Genomic DNA, 16499 nt, shown 5'->3' with positions numbered 1-16499 from the left:
TATGGCACTTAACTTAGAATTAGTAAGACATTTATTTATGTCATAATAAACATGATTATGTTATTAAAAGTCTCATTTAGTAATTTACAATCAATTCTTAGAATATTAATGTTATAAGAATTAAGTAAACAATTTTAGCCACGCGTATAATTTCTATTTAAGAAAGAAAGGAGAAAACTGAAATAATAGAATTTTATTAAAATAACTTGATTAGGCACTTATACTTTCCTAATAAAGAAAATGATAATATGTTGATAAATATAGGTTTCTTACTAAAGAATTAGAGAATTTATTTCTAACTGTAAAACGACCTTTTAATAGACATCATGATTTTGATTTAATAAGATTCGTTATAGATGTTTAAGTATAGCCGTACTAAATGGTAATATGTCATATAACTTTTCTAATAATGATATAATGGCTTAATTAAGTACTCACATAGTCATAACTAAAACAATAGTTAATAACATACCAATGAATATAATATTCATTTTAAATATCTAAGTCATTTGTTTCTAAACTAAATGTAAAGATAGATAATAGAGTAATTATGTTCTCTCATAACCTAGTTAATTAGATTTATATTTGTTTACAACTGGTTATATAGGCTTAGTTAATCATTTAATCAAAATTAGTTCATATTATTTATATATGTGTCACTTAGTTTTTCCTAAAGAATAAACTAAGGAAATTAGTGTTCATGTTATTTAATAAGAATGTTAGTTTGTATACTGTTTTGTATATAGCTTTCTTAATAAAATATAGGACATGTACTTTCTAATAAAAATAAAATATAATTGTTTGTTCATTGTCTTTTATATAAAAGTTCATTTAAGGCATATACCATAACTTTCCATAAATAGGTGTTTAATAATAATAATGACCTTTTCACATAAAACCTATTTAGACTTATATCTTAGTTTATCATAAGTGAATGTTTAACAATGATTTATAAGGTGTTCCATAATGCTTTTAAAAATTAATAACGTGTTTCGTAGCCCATTAACCTTAGATATCTCTACTAACTATTAAGGGGAGACTGTAGACTGCCCCCGCCGTGAATAGCCCGACGCTACCGCTCCGCACGCCCGCCGCGTATGCCGCCGCGCGAACCGCCCGCGCGCTGCCTGCCAGCCGCACCGCACGCACGCCGCGAATGCCGCCGCGCGAACCCGCAGCGCGAACCACCCGCACGCCGCCTGCCAGCCGCCATACCCTCGCCCTCACCTCCCCGTACCCCGCCCCACACGCCACCACCATCGGTCGGGAAGCAAGCTCAAACCCTAACCGCCGGCGATGCCAGCACGATGGCCCGCTATGACCGCGCCATAACTGTCTTCTCCCCCGACGGACACCTCTTCCAGGTGGAGCACGCTCTCGAGGCCGTCCGCAAGGGCAACACCGCTGTTGGCGTTCGGGGCACGGACACCATTGTCCTCAACGTTGAGAAGAAGTCCACACCCAAGCTCTAGGATTCCAGGTAGCAAACCCTCCATCCCTCCCTTCTATCGTCCGACCGGATCTCGCGACAACCGACTCACTGCTCCGGCTTCGGGTACTCGCAGGGCGTGGGGAAGACGATGCTGGTCATGTGGGTGTTTGAAACCTTCAGAGGCTCCCACCCGAACCTCAACATTCGCGGATTCTATACCCATACTGCGTTGCTTCGCCTTCTCGAACTCCGGTTCGTTCGACTGTGTGATGACCATGCATTTTACCAATTTTTGTGTGCCGTCTCTATTTGCAGGAGAGGTGAGAGAGGCGGAGAAAGAATAGGATTAGAGGTTGTCACGATCGACGATAGAACTGGACCCCTTTCCTCACGCAAGGTTTCCAGGTTGCTATTATGCATTTATGCTTGTTCTAAATTCTGATATTAATAAGGTAATTGTTGGTATTTGTTTAGCACCGTGTATTTGGGTATTTGGAATTTTGAAATGCGTCCCTACCTTGGAAATTACCTGATACTGGAGTTTGTCAGAAGTCTAAATTGTATCTAACAGCAGCACGAACACACTTCACTGAAATGTCCACTTCTTAAGTCCATCTTGCACAATAAGATTCACAATATGTGTAGCGCATCTCATATGAAGGTACTTTCCTATAAGTATGGTACATTTACTATTATTTAGTTGTTTCTTCAGATATGATAAACCACTGTTACTATTTTTTCCCACAACTTATTTTCTTCATATTTGACTCGGAGAACTTACTATCCTGCACTTTAACTCCTTCCGTGTTCCTACCCAACAAGTAGGGCCTTGTTTTGATGGAGAAGTAATGAAGTCCTGCTGCTTGAGAACAGGCAAGTATGTGGGTTTTTGAAGAATAGTAGCCTGCCGAGCATTCATTATTCTTTGGTCGAGTCAGCGGAAGCTGTTTTTTTTTGTCAAACAATTAAGTATTACTCTTGGACCTTGGGTATACCATCTGGTGATTGGTTTGCTGGTGATTTTTGGTCTCCTGGACTGGTGTTGGTCATGATGTTCGAATTGTTAAATATTTCAATTATGGGTTTAATCAGTCTTACCTTTCCTATTTCTCTTGGAACATGGAGCAACAAATGAGAGCTCCAACTCTTTTATTTTAAAAAAAAACGATTCAATATAATGTAACATTAGAAATGAAGAAAAGATAAAGCATGGTGGGGAAAAACCTGGTTGGAAATATGCTTATCATGCGATTGTTCCACTGGAAAAAAAGTAGAGCACGGTGGACCGAAAACTAGACCCTAACAGCTAAATTAGCCAAAAGAAACTGGGTTGCAGTGTGAAGGTTCGTAAGATATGAGTTGTCACGAGTTGATCACCTATATGTGAATGTCACAAATCGCCTGTATTATATACCTTTTCCTTCTAGCTATATAATCCTTAGCCATTAGTGTCCAGAACATTTCAGTACATATAGCTAGGTACATAACATGTTTGTATCCATATACTGCTATATATTTGTGACACTTTTAGGTAGTTTCTGAATGAACCTGAAAAACATACAAAGAGAATTGTCAGTAGCTCTACATATAAAAGATGGGGATGGGCATAATGTATCAAAATTAGTAAGGGAGGCTTATAAGTGCGTTTTTCTATCGGACTTGGTGAAAAAAAATCTTTTGCTTTATAGATTGTGTGCCAGGGCCGTGATTCGATGAATGATGAGACAGTGGACTAAACTGAAAAGGATTCTCAAGGAGGTAATAAAGGAGCCCATTGTATTGAGGAGGGAAAGCCATATTTATCGGATAAGATAAATAATTCTGATCATAACTCAAATTCGGTGAAAAAGACACAGTATAAGGGACAGCTACCAGTTTCATCTGAAAGTGATATGTTATCTATGGATGCCAATACTCACTCCCCTCCCAGCTACAAAACAAGAGGTTCTCCTCATGGAGCATGGTATGCATACTGTTGAAATATGCACATAGGATTTCACATTATTTGTTCATGTTTTTTTATCTGTGTTATTTCCTTGATGAGGTTGTTGCACATACTGCACATCTTACTCATAGATTCTCATTCTACGAGGGTGTTGGTACCATATTTGAACAAACTGATCAATTGTGCTGCCTGCTGTAACATTGCTGCTCTGTTTGGGAGCATAGTTGTGCACGAAGCTATTGGGGTAGGAGTAGGACAGTGGTTATGGTTACAGCTGAAACATCTGAAGCCAAAAGCAAACTAATTTGGGTGACTAAAATTTGGACCTGAAAGAACCTAATGAATTGTGTCATGTGGTGATTCAAGTTCAAGATGCATGCGCAACACAGACATGCAACAACGCAAGGATGAAACGAGGCCTATTTGCAGATTTAGTTGGTTTGAATGTTTAGCCTATTGGTTTGGTTTTAGGATATACTAGGGATTGATTAGTTTGTTAGGAACTTCAGGAGATGTCATCAGTGGTGCAAGCAAATATTTACCTCCAATTTACCTAACACCCACTTTGTTCCTGCCTCGAGGTTGTGATGAGCTGATCATGGCTCTGTCGTCGTGCCATTGATGTCCACGGTCACACCCACCCCACAACTATGCCATCGCCATCCACCTCCCTCGAGGGCATTGAAGCTGCGGTACCCGCTGTGGTCGGCGAGCAAGGGGAAGGCGGCGGTCGTTTCCCTGGCGGCTGATGCTCCTCCCACCATCTCTGCTCCACGACGGTGCGTTTTCACGTTGCTGCCATCTTTTGTTTTGTTTTCCTTTCCACATCTTACGATGGGCGCAATCTTATTTCACTCGTGGATCCGCGATTGTTGTGTTTTGTTCAAATCTGATAATATAGTACCTAGCAGTTCTGTCGTGCAGGAGTAGGACATGCCTATTGATAGGCCCACTTTGTGGGGGTGCTAAATTGCTAACAATTACTGAGATGCAACTGTTCAAATGAAGCTATTCAATTTTAACAATCCGTTAGTAAATTGTTCTTGAACAGTGGATGATAGCTCTGCAGTTGGTTTTTGCCAGACCTACCTACTTCAGAAAGTAGCTGAGGATAGTGTTTTTTCTCGAGACCAAATGGGGACCATGATAGCCAACATGAAACTATATGTAGTAGTAATGATGGTGCATCTGTTGGCATGTCAAAGGTGGTAGGTGCAATTCCATTTCAGGAATATTATGAAGAAAAATTAACTTTGGCAATCTATAAGCAGTAAAGCAGGCCTTGTTGCTGTTGTTAACAAGGGGTAGATCTATTCTAGGGGGTTTTATGGTTTCACTCAACTAACAGAACAAATCCCTAAAAGGTTCCATACGATGCGATTAACATATGATGCGACCACAAAAATTGAAGCTGATGGTGATGAAGATGGTAGCAGCTAAGAAACTGCTTGTTAGTCAAACCCTTGAGGAGGATTATTTGGATATTGAAACCTTATAAAATTTTCAGATGTTAGATTGTATGAAATGCAGCTAGGTTTTTAAAACCTCACCACTAATGTTTATGTGGGTTTTTGTCATTTTCCTTCTTAGTTTTCCTTACTAATATCTGTTTTTTTGTCAGACGAATGTAGTTGTCGGAAGCTATGGTGGATACAACACAAGATGGGCTCTTTTCTTAGTATGAACAGGTCCGACCAACTCAATATGCACATATACAGAGTATATCTTAATAGGTGTTAACATATCAGCCATAGTTAGTAGGGCTTACTGAACATCAAGTTATGAAGGAAAGTATAATGATCAGACAATTTTTGGAAATTTCTTTTAGTCTATATGTTTTGTATCATGTATCTGGGAAACTAGCAGAAGCAAATGTGGATGTATGTCACTGAATAATTGATAACGCCTTCAAATTAAACTAGCCTTTCTCTAATATCGAGGTTGTGGATAAGGTAGAATCAGAGAGTGGGATAGGCTCATTATGCTCTTTGAGGAATTAACAAGCTTTTCTACTACAAGTGCATGACACATTTTTTGCTGATGCTGAACATCTTGACAGGCCTATCTTCTTGAACAATATGGAAGGAAGGCTCCAATGAAAGTGCATAAATCTGAGAGGGAGAAACGTAAGAAGGACAAGTAGAATGATCTCTTTTGGGAGCCGGGAAACATGCTAGGTATGTGGTCTTTTACAAGTTTAACCTACAACAATATGATCTATGGCTACACAATATTAGAGTGTTTATTTCTTAACTCAAAAATTCACACCGAGGGGCTAAGGTATGGTGGTGTTGAGAGCTTCCTTTTTGTCTACTGAACGGAAGATCTCATTTAGGTTCTTTGATTGGGCTGCCATCATTTTCTCCGTCGACGAAGCATCGTCTACAGTTGTGTACCAAAGACGAAGTGGAGTTTGCAAAATGAAAGATGGAGAGAAAATACTCCAAGGATGAGTGTCATTGCTTGCTGACATGTGATTTCAAGATAGTAATATAATTTGATGGCTCCTATTGCTTAACTGTACTTGGTTACAACTGTTCCAAGGATGACTGTTCCATTTGCTGACATGTGATTTTACAGTCACCATTTTATGCTGCTGATTTTCATGGGTTGCAGTGATTTGTTCATGTGCCACAGTTATTTTTAGGATCGAATTACCATCGTTTTTACATTTGTATGGAGCTATGAATCATTTTCCGTCTTGATTGCTTGCTTTCGACTGCAGATGCAACAACAAACATTGTATATGGTGATTGCTATTTTTTACTTGTAATGTAATAAAATTGTCCCTATCACCACATCAGATATTTTGTATATCATATTCTTACAATCAGGTGTGTTCTCTGTTTTCAGATCCCAGTTCTATTAACAACAAAGATTGTGGTGGTTATATCACCCTCGCAGTTCTTCATGATGTTTGGATAATTTTCTTGTGCTTTAGAGTTTACTAGGGTGCTCAAATCCAAGCAGCAGGTGGTGACCGAGACCCTGCATGACCTGATAGAATCGGCAAATGGGAAACAAAAACAATGTAGACCTCTAGCAAATGTGCTGCAGTTTTTCTGCTTGGTCGAATTGCTTGCGATTACATTGTGAAACTACAACTTATGTAGCATGGCAAGAGTATAACATGTTTCATTGCATTGTATTTTGTTTAGGGAGAAATTTTCTTTGGCACACGAATTTTGTATATCATAGTAATATTTGTCGTATCTATGTTTCACACAAAATTTTTACTCCCGTGGCAACGCACGGGCACAGACCTAGTATAACTTATATCTGTTTTAAAAGGTTAAAAAGGTTTAATATTGTTATAACGTGTTTTATTTTCTTATAAACTCTTAATCTTAGACATATCACAAATGACATTTTATAAAAGATTAATATGGTCAACCCAATATTTGTATATTTTAATTAAGATATTTATAAGCTCATGTCTTGTTTTATAAAGTATAGATCACACATTTTTGAAAAGAATACCCTCTTATTATAACCATTACTTGCGATGTTTTTGAAAAGCGAGCGCTCTTTTCGTTAGGCTTTCTTTTAGCTTTACGTATGGTGAATGTTGTATGTTATTGAGTGGTGTTTGTTTCTTCTTGTTTGTTTGTGTGATATTCAGTGATTGATCAAATAGTTGAGAATCAAGTGTTATTCCGTGGAAGAACCTCAAGTTTTCTATAAGCAAGGCAAGTGGACTTCTCCCTCTACATACTCTGTTTGATCCCAAACAATACATTTAATAAAGTTTATTCTTCGATGAATATATGCATAATTTGACGGGTTACCTATTTAGATAACCTTTCCAACCTTACTCCTTGTTTAACCTGGGATTATGATCTAATCAAGTAGCTATGCTATTGCTACAACTTTAAATTTATGCAGTCACTCCTGTTTATGATATTAATGTTCCAAATGGTAATATTACTTTATTGATGTTAACCCGATGGTTAAACAAGATCATTGCATATTAATTGGAACATGGAGTGACCACCCGGGAAAACAGTGCTACCATGAGAACTATCATGGCTCTGGTCTTGGCTAAATAACTAGGGAAGTCTTATGTTGGGTGCTGGTCGTGGTCGACAGGAACGGGGGCATCTGGCAAGCTCTTATAGTTCCGGCTCAGGCAGATTGGATACAGGCATAGTTCCCAAAGCTTTACCCTGTAGTCTGGACTATAAGTTGGTTACGGTAGGTGTGCCTTATGCAGTTTGACCATTTCCAGCATTTGCGTAATGAGGACTCTAGGGAGAAGCCTCGTAGTGAGACCCTGGCCATTCACCTCGGAAGTGAATACGGGTCTAGCTAACCCGGGCTAGAAGGGAATCGCGACTCATGGGTAAAGATGTGCCACCTCTGCAGAGTGTAAAACTGATATATCAGCCGTGCTCACGGTTATGAGCAGCCTGGACTCCTCACATGATAATCGAACTTGAAGATGAAAATAAATCGAGATCCGATGATCTGCCAATGGTTTTCTTAAGTGGTTTCACTTAAGTGTTTTTTGATATACTCTTGTACCTTTGCTTAATGGGAATACTTGGGATTCACACTTATTAGTAAGACAGGTGTTGTTAATAAAATGTTGACCAACTAAAATGCTTACTGCTCAACCTCAGCCTCACCTTGTTAGACTTGCATTAGTTTTTCCCCCACTTGCTGAGCCCCGACCATAAGTGAGCTCACCTTTGCTTAATTTTGATCAGAAGTTTGCAGATGAAGTTATGATGCTGAACTCCATGGATGCTAGTCTAGTGATACCCCCGGTCATCTTCCTGTGGATGGATGTCCATGTTCGCTGTACTTTGATGAATAAAGGTTAAGACATTATGTCTGTTCGAAGTGTAATATGTTAATATAATCGTTATTTATGCTCTTATGCATTGTTCTTTTGATATATTACACTTGTGACATCATCATATGTGTGGAAATAGATCCTGGCACACATATGCTATGCGCTCGGTTCCACCCCCTGGAACCGGGTGTGACAGAAGTGGTATCAAAGCAATGTGACCGTAGGTCGCTAGATTAGTTAGAAATGGAAAGCCCAGTCAGTTGTTCAAAACTTGACTTAATTGTCTTTATAAAAATTTACTTTATATCAAACTCGTCTCTTTTATTTTCAACTCTTCTTATCTGATTCTTCGTCTATCAGAAGGTTCTAATGAGAAGCATTGCAAGATGATCAAGCTAGGATTTCAGAACTTGAAGCGAAGTTTGCCGGAAGGAACCCTTTCGAAGCTATCAACGATGCTCTGTTCTCTGTCTTATCCCCACTCCGCAAGAAGTTTTGTTATGGGTCCCCTGGATCTATTATTTGACTTCTTGGCTAAGGTGATAGGATTGTTCTTTAGTATTAAGATGTTCGACTAGATCGGTAATGGCGATATTATATTATATTATAAGTGGTTTTCTAATCCCTAATATTGCTATATAACCCTTGACTTCTTATACTTTTGTTTCCTTGCCATTGTATTACCATCCTTAGACAATATCTACCTTGATATATTAAACTTTTGCCTCTCTACTTTTCCCCTTGATAATGCTTTCTCCCTAACTCACTTCATATCCTTGGTTGTATCATTTATCCTCATTTTAATAGTTCATGGTTATCTTATTTCACTCTTGGCCACCAACAAATTTGTCTTGCCTAACTCCTTGATAATTCTTACCTGACTCCTTGACGTCATAATATCTTTCTTATTTCAAACCTCGTCTCACCTTTTTGTTTTGGTTGAATGAGTAGAATTGGATTGTGTTGTGCTGGTATGCTTGAATTCATTGTCCTTTGTGTTCATGTTTGATTTGCTTCTTTGAAATGATTGTTGGTGTATTGTGTGACTTTTGTCCACAATGGCATCAGTTAACTAGGTAAAACCTTAGATAGATGGGTTTTCTCTGCTCTCTATAATCTGTCTTTGCTCAACCCTATCGTCCCTTCCATTCTTCCATACCCATACAGATGTCAGACCTTGGAATGTCAACGACAAGCGATGTCACTAAATGCAAAGAATGCGGTGTGTTGGCAAATCAAAACAACACTATGAATAAAACAACTGATGAACAGAAATTCAAGACCCAAAGGGATGCACAACCGAACCAACAAACAATTAACCCTGGAACCTGTTGTTGTTGCGAGTATTATGGAATTCCTTGTCGCCAGATCAGTACAAACGAAAGTGAAACTGCAAAACAGAAGAACCGGATTTTATTTTCTGGCATAAACAGACAGATGTCTCCCCAAGAACAACTAATAGCAGATTCTCTCATACCTAATGCACTGTCAGTTGATGAATTGCAAAGTATTCCAGAAAGGAAACATCACAAGGATGCCAGCCCCAAGAAGAAACACATGAGTGTTACATTGATGGATGGACTATTACTTGCACACAGTTTCAGCCTCGTCGTCGCATCAGGTCCAAGAAACGAAAAGGGAAACATGGAAAAAGTCAAGAGATAACTTCAAGAAAAGCTTGCTATCAATGTGGACGTGAAGGTCATTACTTCCGTAGTTATCCAGAGAAGAGTTCACTACAGATCACCTCCGAGATGAAGCTATCTCAGTCTTCAGACATGGAATATGAACAGAAATGCACAGAAACTTCTACCAACAACGTAAAGACAACTCCACCATGTAACTTATCAAGTCGTGCTTGCTTTGGCTGTGGTGATACCGGCCATCTTGTTAATGGTTGCCCTAAGAAAGATGTGGAGATCAATAAGGTCCAAAAGAAAAGACAACACCCTCAAACTCATGCATCAACAAAGAATAAACAACGGAAAGAGACCACAAGAAGGATAAGTTATACAGTAAAAGGAACCATCCCATATGATAATGCAGTAATTTTTGGAACACTAGTCATTCACACAACCATCGCCACCGTGTTGTATGATCCTCATACAACACATTCTCTTATCAGTGCCCAATTTGCAACAAAGTATGGTATCTTTAAGTGTCCCTTAAGATCAAGAAAGACCATCAGTACACCCGAAGGAAAAATGTTAGTGGACTACATATGTCCAAAAGTAAGCGTTAAAATCAACGGGATAGATTTTCCAGCTGATCTCCTAGTCATAGAAACAATGGGAAAGGATGTGATTCTTGGAAAGAATTGGTTACAAAGAACTAAAGCAGTAATCCAACATACTAAGAGAACCATGTGTTTGGAAACTCCATCTGGAGAAAGAATAGTAGTTGAAGACAATCGACCTCCAGCTCAGATTGATGCATCTGACAAGGACGAATAATATATCATTTAGCTAGAAGAAGGAGTATGTCTCTCGAAAAAAAATGTCAAGGTGTTGCCCCTTTCAAGATTTGTAATTGTGCTAAGTGATATATGAATAAATTTGGAGAATCTCTCGCACCTATTGTGTTTTGCTCTTTATAAGGAGAATAAAGTGTGATGTCATCTACTATATGCAAACAATGTGATGCTCTACTCTAGTTGCCCTAAAGTCCCACTCAAGTCTTTCTCTCAATTTGTGCTCAAAGAAATAGTGTTGGAACAGAAAGATGATTTGGATATCAAGCTCTGAAATCTATAAGGTTCAAAAGGATCTATGTTAAGGATTATGACACTAGTACGCTCTTGTAGTATGATGAAGCTAGTAGAAATCTGAAACCACCCTTGTTCCTTAACTAATCTTATATTGGAAATTAAAATGTTGTGTTAGCTCTTTATCTTAATGTCATACAAGCCTCTTATGCAGTCTGTCTCACTAACTCTTTTATCCTCTGACTAGATAATGAACCCCAATGGAAATGAAGTAAATGGTGCCAATGACAATATCCCTACCTTAAAAACTATAAACGAGAAAAATGAGTCACAGAGATATTCGATGAATGGAATGAAGAACAACAAAAGGAATAGAAAAATGTTTGGATATATGATTAGTTCACCCCAACCACAAGCAAAAGCCACGAAACACATGGATACCCAAACAGAAGAATCAAGTCAGGCTCAGCTATATGAGATATAGACACCCAATCAACCCTCATCCCCTGTTAGTCAAGCAAAGTTGACTCACAAAGAACTCAAAGCAAGAGGTGCTTGCTACTACTGCAAAAACGAAGGACATCTTATTCGTGAATGCCCTAAGAAGCGTCTAGACCGACTAGAGAAGAAAGCTGTCAAGCATGACCTAAGCAATAGTTCAGAAGACCCACCATTTTATAAGTATGATGATGAAGGTCGCTTGATTAGTATACATTTTGGAGCAAAGAAGTAAGGAAGTTCCTTAAGTTTGGAGGAGTTCAATGTGAACCAAGAACCTACAAATAACCATATATCTCCTTTGCTTTCGTGCTAGCCTTTCTTAATCTCGAGGACGAGATTCTTTTTAAGGGGGTAGATTTTGTAACACCCTAAATCCATCAACTGAAAGTAATCTAGTTTAGATTATTAATTTACAATATAAAGAAAAATATTTATGTTTTCAAATAATAACATAGTCATATAAACAAAGATAAGTAATTTTTTAGCAATAAAATTTATCAAGTGTTTGATGCGTTCATGGCGAAACATGTGTTTTGATTGATGTGAATTTTGGATCCAATTTTTGGAATTAATCTTGTGAAGAGAATCTCATTTGTTCAAATAATAATGAATTATTAAAATAATAAATTTGGTAAGTATGTATTTTGATTTGTTCATAATAAACTTGAGTTTATCCTAATTGTGGAATATATATATATATATGTATATTTTGGAAATGGAAAATAAAAGAAAAATAAAAAAATCATGCTCACTCACGCACGTCCAGCACATGCAAGCCCATTACGCGCCTCCCTCCCTCTTTCCTGGCATGTGGACCCCACTCACCCCTCTCAGCCCTGGTCGTCTTCCAGCTCCTCACCCGCACGCAAGGACAGCGCAGCCGCCGCTGGGACGTCTGCTGCCGTGCCCTTTTGCCTCCGCGCGGCCACCTCTACACCTCCCCGCTCTAGCCGCGAGTAGAGCAGGCTTATGCCTGCACCTGTCCATTTCCTCTCCCCTTCCTCTTCTTTAGTGAGTCGGCAGTTTCCTCTCTTCCCAGCGCCATTAATGGCTACCGAGCTCTTACTCTCCCCTGTCGACCCGTCTCCCCGCCGTCTCCATTAATAGCGCAATCAAGCTTCCGTTTCTATCAATTACATGCTGTAATGGCCTTGATTTACTCTCCCGCCTATAAATGGAGCCCATGACGGAGCCTCCTCCTCATGCTCTGCCGCCGTGCCAAAAATTTCCCCACGCCGAACCTCCACTCGCCATGCTGCTCAAGACCCCCACAGTTCTCTGCTAGTGCTGTTCGCCGCGCACCTCAGTGCTCGTGGCCGATTCCCTGTCCGCATCGAACTCAGCCCCTGCTGCTGCGCCATCCTGTACGCCCACGCTCGCGTCGTGCTGCCGCGCTTGTCTATGTTATTTGGTGTCGACCCGGTTGCTCGCTGACGCCTCACTAGAGCTCGCACCGTCGTCGTCGCCCCGCGTCCCGCCATGCTGCTCGTTGTTCTGGCCTCCCGCACGTCCCATCGCCCGTGCCTTTGCTGATTCATTGGACCGTCCACGCCTCTCGCCGGTGTCTGCCACTGCGCTCGCTCACTGTCAATGCCGTTGTGGACGGAAGCCGGAGTAGCGTCCTGCTCGCCGTTGTGCCTCACTGCTCACCGAAGACGTGCCCAAACACTCACTGACGATTTTGCCGTTCACTGCCCGTCGAACACTCTCCCTCGTCGACGTTCATCCAAGACCGCCGTTCATCCCAAGGTTGAAAACAACCCCGAAATATTTATTTGCTAAATCATGTTTTAAATTTATTGTGAATTATTGTTGTAATATTGATGCGATTTGGCGATTCACATGTATAATTTTAGAGATTCGATGTATACGTGTAACCAAAATTTAACACCGCGGCAACGCTTTGAATATGCGTAAGATTTTATAATTTTAATAAGTACGGACACTATTCACTACTTCAGTGATTTTCATACTAGAAATGTTTATGGATTTATTTTCACTTTAGTGTGTGGAGCGATAATTGGTTAGTATTGCTATAAATATAATTTTAGTGATATAAGAAATTGAAATAGGAATTGAGCCACGTATTTCCGGTCAAATAAAAATATAGATGTTACTATTCATAATAAATGAATTCATAAGTATGGCACTTAACTTAGAATTAGTAAGACATTTATTTATGTCATAATAAACATGATTATGTTATTAAAAGTCTCATTTAGTAATTTACAATCAATTCTTAGAATATTAATGTTATAAGAATTAAGTAAACAATTTTAGCCACGCGTATAATTTCTATTTAAGAAAGAAAGGAGAAAACTGAAATAATAGAATTTTATTAAAATAACTTGATTAGGCACTTATACTTTCCTAATAAAGAAAATGATAATATGTTGATAAATATAGGTTTCTTACTAAAGAATTAGAGAATTTATTTCTAACTGTAAAACGACCTTTTAATAGACATCATGATTTTGATTTAATAAGATTCGTTATAGATGTTTAAGTATAGCCGTACTAAATGGTAATATGTCATATAACTTTTCTAATAATGATATAATGGCTTAATTAAGTACTCACATAGTCATAACTAAAACAATAGTTAATAACATACCAATGAATATAATATTCATTTTAAATATCTAAGTCATTTGTTTCTAAACTAAATGTAAAGATAGATAATAGAGTAATTATGTTCTCTCATAACCTAGTTAATTAGATTTATATTTGTTTACAACTGGTTATATAGGCTTAGTTAATCATTTAATCAAAATTAGTTCATATTATTTATATATGTGTCACTTAGTTTTTCCTAAAGAATAAACTAAGGAAATTAGTGTTCATGTTATTTAATAAGAATGTTAGTTTGTATACTGTTTTGTATATAGCTTTCTTAATAAAATATAGGACATGTACTTTCTAATAAAAATAAAATATAATTGTTTGTTCATTGTCTTTTATATAAAAGTTCATTTAAGGCATATACCATAACTTTCCATAAATAGGTGTTTAATAATAATAATGACCTTTTCACATAAAACCTATTTAGACTTATATCTTAGTTTATCATAAGTGAATGTTTAACAATGATTTATAAGGTGTTCCATAATGCTTTTAAAAATTAATAACGTGTTTCGTAGCCCATTAACCTTAGATATATAACTTATATCTGTTTTAAAAGGTTAAAAAGGTTTAATATTGTTATAACGTGTTTTATTTTCTTATAAACTCTTAATCTTAGACATATCACAAATGACATTTTATAAAAGATTAATATGGTCAACCCAATATTTGTATATTTTAATTAAGATATTTATAAGCTCATGTCTTGTTTTATAAAGTATAGATCACACATTTTTGAAAAGAATACCCTCTTATTATAACCATTACTTGCGATGTTTTTGAAAAGCGAGCGCTCTTTTCGTTAGGCTTTCTTTTAGCTTTACGTATGGTGAATGTTGTATGTTATTGAGTGGTGTTTGTTTCTTCTTGTTTGTTTGTGTGATATTCAGTGATTGATCAAATAGTTGAGAATCAAGTGTTATTCCGTGGAAGAACCTCAAGTTTTCTATAAGCAAGGCAAGTGGACTTCTCCCTCTGCATACTCTGTTTGATCCCAAACAATACATTTAATAAAGTTTATTCTTCGATGAATATATGCATAATTTGACGGGTTACCTATTTAGATAACCTTTCCAACCTTACTCCTTGTTTAACCTGGGATTATGATCTAATCAAGTAGCTATGCTATTGCTACAACTTTAAATTTATGCAGTCACTCCTGTTTATGATATTAATGTTCCAAATGGTAATATTACTTTATTGATGTTAACCCGATGGTTAAACAAGATCATTGCATATTAATTGGAACATGGAGTGACCACCCGAGAAAACAGTGCTACCATGAGAACTATCATGGCTCTGGTCTTGGCTAAATAACTAGGGAAGTCTTATGTTGGGTGCTGGTCGTGGTCGACAGGAACGGGGGCATCTGGCAAGCTCTTATAGTTCCGGCTCAGGCAGATTGGATACGGGCATAGTTCCCAAAGCTTTACCCTGTAGTCTGGACTATAAGTTGGTTACGGTAGGTGTGCCTTATGCAGTTTGACCATTTCCAGCATTTGCGTAATGAGGACTCTAGGGAGAAGCCTCGTAGTGAGACCCTGGCCATTCACCTCGGAAGTGAATACGGGTCTAGCTAACCCGGGCTAGAAGGGAATCGCGACTCATGGGTAAAGATGCGCCACCTCTGCAGAGTGTAAAACTGATATATCAGCCGTGCTCACGGTTATGAGCAGCCTGGACTCCTCACATGATAATCGAACTTGAAGATGAAAATAAATCGAGATCCGATGATCTGCCAATGGTTTGCTTAAGTGGTTTCACTTAAGTGTTTTTTTGATATACTCTTGTACCTTTGCTTAATGGGAATACTTGGGATTCACACTTATTAGTAAGACAGGTGTTGTCAATAAAATGTTGACCAACTAAAATGCTTACTGCTCAACCTCAGCCTCACCTTGTTAGACTTGCATTAGTTTTTCCCCCACTTGCTGAGCCCCGACCATAAGTGAGCTCACCCTTGCTTAATTTTGATCAGAAGTTTGCAGATGAAGTTATGATGCTGAACTCCATGGATGCTAGTCTAGTGATACCCCCGGTCATCTTCCTGTGGATGGATGTCCATGTTCGCTGTACTTTGATGAATAAAGGTTAAGACATTATGTCTGTTCGAAGTGTAATATGTTAATATAATCGTTATTTATGCTCTTATGCATTGTTCTTTTGATATATTACACTTATGACGTCATCATATGTGTGGAAATAGATCCTGGCACACATATGCTATGCGCTCGGTTCCACCCCCTGGAACCGGGTGTGACAGGGGGTGAGGTTTTTAATGAGGCGGAGCCATGTAATATACAAGCGAAAAATCCCCCGCAAAAAATCTACGTCGAAAAAAGACCGCATCGACGGTCTTCGACATTCGACCAATACAAAGTCACCGCGAGGGGCAGCGCTAGCTACCCTCGCGTGCGACACTCCACGCAAAAGTCGCCTAAGGGTGCAGCCGGACTAGCACAGCAAGTGCGCAAAATCGAAGTCTTCTTCAAAAGAC

The 16499-nt window shown here is 38.5% G+C and overlaps 1 long non-coding RNA gene across 1 annotated transcript; it reads left to right on the top strand.

Annotated features, from left to right (window-relative positions):
• The first annotated feature begins 4717 nt into the window (after nt 1-4717).
• LOC103629518 (uncharacterized) lies at nt 4718-5966 on the top strand. The gene is made up of 3 exons (XR_002262703.2): nt 4718-5065; nt 5437-5554; nt 5713-5966. It is a non-coding gene; the product is annotated as an uncharacterized lncRNA (long non-coding RNA).
• The last annotated feature ends 10533 nt before the right edge of the window (nt 5967-16499 follow it).

Source organism: Zea mays, chromosome 6, assembly GCF_902167145.1.
Source record: "Zea mays cultivar B73 chromosome 6, Zm-B73-REFERENCE-NAM-5.0, whole genome shotgun sequence".
In the NCBI taxonomy this organism is placed as follows: domain Eukaryota; kingdom Viridiplantae; phylum Streptophyta; class Magnoliopsida; order Poales; family Poaceae; genus Zea; species Zea mays.
The sequence above is the reverse complement of the archived record's forward strand: the minus strand, read 5'-3'. Positions and strand labels throughout refer to the sequence as shown.